Source organism: Micromesistius poutassou, assembly GCF_964030765.1.
Source record: "Micromesistius poutassou genome assembly, chromosome: 21".
Taxonomy (NCBI): domain Eukaryota; kingdom Metazoa; phylum Chordata; class Actinopteri; order Gadiformes; family Gadidae; genus Micromesistius; species Micromesistius poutassou.
This window is the reverse complement of record NC_140291.1, coordinates 11,683,728-11,689,675: the sequence shown is the minus strand read 5'-3', so window position 1 is coordinate 11,689,675 and position 5,948 is coordinate 11,683,728.

Below are 5,948 nucleotides of genomic sequence, written 5' to 3'. Positions count from 1 at the left end.
ACAGAAGGGCTGGCTACACAAACACACACTGCACTGTTTCTGAGGAAGATCCACATAGGAAGACACATACACACACATATCTCTCACCTGTCCCTACACATGTTTAGATTTGCCCCCCCCAACCCTTACACACACAACATTGGTGTGTGTGTGTGTGTGTGTGTGTGTGTGTGTGTGTGTGTGTGTGTGTGTGTGTGTGTGTGTATGTGTGTGTGTGTGTGTGTGTGTGTGTGTGTGTGTGTGTGTGTGTGTGTGTGTGTGTGTGTGTGTGTGTGCGTGAGAAAGAGAGAAAGTGAGAGATTGCATCTACATATGCTTTATGGCTCGGTGGAGACATTTTGCAGAATAAAAACCTTTCCCATGAGCTCTGTGGCCTGTTGTCTGAACAACAACCCTATCTGAATTTGGAGTTTTGATGACGTCAGCAATTTAAAGGAAGTCCTTCATCTTTTAGTTTTGTAATGAAAGTCAATAGAACTTGCGGTTGTGCATGCATTTATCCAAAGGGATTACAGTAAATTCATATGTCATTAAGGAGCAGGTAGGGGGTGAGCGCATCTTGCTCAAGGATGCCGTTAAATATTCGATAATGAAACATGCAGCAAATATACTTGTTTTACATTTTAACAAACCAGCATAAGCATATTGCTGTCTGCCATTTGAAAGGTTTGTATAGTAGTGATCCGTTGAGTGATGCAAAGAGTTTAGTTTGCCTTCAAGAATGTTTTTATCTGCAGCTTTAGGGACCTAGAAGTAGAGGAGAAGAGAACGAGAGAGAGAGAGAGAGAGAGAGAGAGAGAGAGAGGTGACTGTGGGAGTAAAGGAAAGAGCATGGGGGGGGCGAGATACAGAGAGGGAGGGAGTTAGGAAAGGAATTTTCAGGGGCAGAGAAGAAAGACAGGGAGTGAGATGGAGGGAGTGTGACAGATAAAGGGAGACAGAGAGAGAGGGAGGAAGAGAATGTAGAAGCTATTCTTTGATCAAGTGGAAAGTGTAGGAATGGCGGGATGGGAATTTGAAGAGCAGCCCTGATCATCAGAGAGAAACAAAGTATAAACCGAAAAAGAATACATCCAAAATACTTTTACTTTATGGATAATTTTGGATATGTGGATAATTTGTTGATAATGTCTTTTACTTTTCATTTGTTATTTGATGTTTTAACTGTGATAATTTCTTTGTTTATTGCTTGCTGTTGTCTCCTAGTATCCAATGACATATTCATAAGAAACATTAGAAATGTAGGCTTGTGTACGCCCAGGCGTTCACTGTTTGTGCTGCGTGTGTGTGTGTGTGTGTGTGTGTGTGTGTGTGTGTGTGTGTGTGTGTGTGTGTGTGTGTGCGTGTGCATGCGTGTGCGTGTGTGTGTGTGTGTGTAGGTCTATCTGAGCCTAGATTGTTCTGCTGTAGACTTGCACTTGCAGTCAAACAGAAGGATGAATCAGAGCATGGAATGAATTTATGAATTATCCCCATTCATTCTTCTTCATGTATATCCATGGGCGTTTATTTAGCATATGCCAACCGCATACCACCAAGTCGGCCATACATTCAGATAAATCAACAGTGTAGCGATGTGCACAATAAGACCTTCTGCTTTCAGTACGATGCTTGGGCCAGAACAGGAAACCTTATTGTTGTTCTCTGAATAACATTGTCACGTGTTACCTATTATGCAGATTGTTTAGGTATTTACAATAGAAATTGCTTTAAGACTATAGCAATTTTATTTTAAACTATGCAGCTAAGCAAATAATGTTATTGGTTGGAAATTAAGCAGCATGATTAAAGTAATCTATGACTAATGGCAGACGTTATTCTTAGATGCCTATCTTACAAAATGCAGTTGTTATGCTCATTTGTGTGTTTGTTTTATTAGCGCAACAGATTATGATACATGTTCGTAATCAGATTACAGTCATTTAAAAATACTTACAAGCCATGTGTAGATTAATATACAGACACAATTCTAATAGCGCACTAAATATAATTGTGCTAAGACGCAAAAAAATATTACTGAGGTACTATTGAACTATTTAGCCTTTTAGTAGATGTTTTTATCAAGGGGATTGGGCGCGTCTTGCTCTAGGATGCCTAGAGGTAGGCTGTGTGGACATTGGCAGAATCACACCCAGAACCTTTTAGCTCGGCGCACATTCTAGCCACTGCACACCACAGGGATGTCATGATGTGTATGTTTTAAGCATATCATTAAAACCCATAGGCATTTTGCAACTCCATGTTTGTCATTACATGGAAGTGGTGCTTTGTGGTGTTAGTTCCACCTGAAAGCAGAGGTCAAAGCGTTGTAAAAGCATTGTTTTAAAGAACTACAACTTCAATGGAAATACTGTACTGTGTATGCCTAAAAGGAAGTATAATACACTTTTAATAATACATACAATTGTATTGATAGTTGAGAGTTAGTCACTTTGTTGAGAGTTCTCAAGTCAAAGTGGCATTTCAGGAAGTAAAATGTGAGTAAAAGGTGTAGCATCAAAAGTAAAAAATACATCTTGTATAGTCACAATCATGTTGAACCACAATTTAGCTTGAGCTAATTGTTAGCCTCTCTCTCTCTCTCTTTTTAATGTGTACATGAATGATTTGTCTCTGATGTTGAATACATGTGGTACAGGTTGTAGAGTTGGTGATCTACTAATTAATCACTTTATGTACGCAGACGACCTGGTCATCTTCAGCCCTTACAGTGCTGGTCTCCAACAGCTATTGAGAACATGCACACAGTATGGTGCTGACTTTGACATAAAGTACAATGCTGGTAAGAGTAAAGTTATGATTATTAGAAGCAGAGAAGACAGACAGTCAACCTTCCCTGACTTCCATCTGTCTGGTACTGCACTCAGTGTGTGCAGTGAGATTAAGTATCTGGGGCATATTATTGTTAATGACTTGTCCGATGATAAAGATATGTACAGGCAGCGTCGTAAGCTCTATGCACAAGCAAACATGCTATGTCGTAAGTTTAGCATGTGCTCTGTAGCTGTAAAAATTGCATTGTTTAAAGCATATTGCACACCTCTGTACACAGCCCACCTGTGGTGCCGCTACAAACAAGGTAGTATAAGAAAGCTTACAGTAGCTTATAATGACAGCATGAGGCTACTGTTGAGAGCCCCAAGAAGCTCCAGTGCAAGCCATATGTTTGTTAGTGTCGGGGTACCCACCTGCTCTGCTGTTCTGCGCAATCTGATGCACAGATTTATGTGTAGGGCGTCAGAATCAGAGAATGAACTTATTAATGTGTTGGTTAATCCTGTACGCAGTTCTGTAAGATTTTCGTCCAGACTGTGGAACCATTTTAGAACATGTTTGTATGCAAGCCTACACTGAATAGTGGGGAAGGCTCTGTACTTTGTATTTTGTGTTTTGTTTTTTGTTTTTTCTGTCTTTGTTTTTATTATCTTATTCTGCTTTTATGGAGATATGGATCCCCCTGGGTCTGAAATAAAGATTTATTATTATTATTATTATTTATCTCTCTCTCTCTCTCTCTCTCTCTCTCTCTCTCTCTCTCTCTCTCTCTCTCTCTCTCTCTCTCTCTATTGAGGTTCTGACTGGCCTACTCTGACTGACCTACTTGGCATCCAAATTGTTGAAACAAGGCAAGGTTTTTGGGGTGGGAGTAGGTGTAGAAATAACTGATTTCATTTACGTAATCTGTGACATAATGTGTGTGTTGAAGTGGGGAAAAGTCTGGCTATGACATCAACAGTGAGGAGTCTGTTTCTCTGTTGCCAAGCCAACGGACTCTCAGCATATGGGAGACAAATGTGGTTGTGAGAGCACAGTAAAACACATGGACAGCAACAAATACAGTAACACACAGCAACAGTACTAAACCACAACAGTAAAACGAAACAATACAATTACTGTAACACAAATACAGTAACACACAAAAACAGTAGCACATATGAACAGAAAGGAGAAGGAGAAGGAGAACAACACAGATTGATAGACAGACATACAGATGTAGGACTACAGATATAAAGCCAGCTATAAAGACAGATTTACAGACACAAACATATTTTCTCTATCAGACCGGCTACAGTCCATCTTCTAACCAGTCCAGTCCATGGCTTAGGAAGAGCTATTTCCACCCTGTGTACCACATCCCAGAATACGTCTAATTCAGCAAGGAGCCACAGAAGCTTCCAGAGCTGACCTCAGAACAAGCAGTCCAAGCTCAAACAAGCAAGGCAGACATCTTGCACCCATGCAGCGTCCTGTTGCATCAGGACATTTAAAGGAGCACCCATCCCAACACCACTTGGGCATTGGTGTGCATTAGATCGACGCCCTCTAGGTGAAACCCATTGCATGCCTCCCCTCTGATTGGCTGATACCTTTTGATTAAGCATCAGGCGTCAGGCTTATTGAACGTGAATTGAAGCTGCGTTAACAGGGGAATGACAAATCCTGAAAGCACTATTTTAAGTTGAGGTTAGGGGGTTCTTCTTTAGATAATATGAATCAGAATTGATATTTGTCAAAGTACAAATGTACAGGGAAGTTATCCAAATACAAATCTAGGATGAAAAGGCTAAATTTATGAATGTAAATATGGCCTGTGCAGTAGTTGCAGTATATATGTGCAGTATATATGTATAAATACAGTTTGACTTGATTTAAAGACACTTTGCAAATGTCCTGTGTAACTTTGTTTAACTTTTACAGTTCACCTAGGTAGCTTTCACTGGGCCCCTCCATAACCACTAGGTAGGGTGCTGGTGTTGGAACTGGTTTATTTGTATAATGGTACAGAGCAGGAGGTGTAACATGCTGCCATGGAGAAGATCTCCCTGAGTGTGTGTGTGTGTGTGTGTGTGTGTGTGTGGATGGCTGCGCTGCATTTCAAATCACATGCCTTTTCTTTTGATCTTTTTACTAGTACGTACTGCAGCTACCCTTACAAAGTAGGTACTTTTGCACACAGTATGCGTACAGTTGGGACATACTACAGGTGATTTCACATCAGCACACCTGTAGTGACACCACATCGACCTTCGCGGGCTCAGTCGATGTGGTGTATCTTCTGCAGCACAGAGGATCGTCGGGCAGCAACAGTCCAAAAAAGACAGCGGGCTTGCATACTGCGAAATGCAACCAGATGTTTTACAACATCCTGGTATTTTTTGGCATACTGCATTTTTCCATACCATGTATTGGGACATACTAGATATTTTTTGGGCAAACTAAATCGTATGATAGTATTGCCTGTACCCACTGATTTCTCATTGCACACCAGGAACGCAGCCTCACCCAGCCCCAGAGTCCCAATCAGTCTGACTTGGGCCAGGTGAGGCTGCTTTAACCAGCCATCATCCAGACACACTCCACACATGGAAACATAATATGCTATATTATTATTAATTACTAGATGATTGACAATTCAACTGACTGAAGAACATTTGCAGACGTTCAGAGACAGGGAAATCTACAGCGAAGAGCTGTAGTTCACAAAGTGGCCTCACGCAAAACCCTAACATTATCAAACTTCTACGTAATAAGTTGTAGTTTTCTTTGCATGAAAAATGATCATTTAAATCCACAAAGAACATATGTGTAATCCGGAGCTTATGAAGATTGAACATTGAAACCCGTTCATGTTTATGATCTCATAGGTCCTATGAGGATCACCGGAAGGGGCGGGACTTCTGCACTCTGTAAAGTTGTTGTAGTGAAACAATACTAGGAAAAAAAACAGGCAGAAACAGACAGTAATACAAGAAGAACTTAAACAGAAATGACACAAGCGTCAATGACAGAAGGTAGATAGAAGATATCAAAAGTTCAAAACTAACAATAAGCTAAACCAGGAAGGCAGGCCAGGTTTAAATGACTTACCATGTTTACCGGATCCAATAACAGACTGGAATGCTCCCTTATCTCTGCCAAGATATACACAGTAAAGAGAATAACAGGAT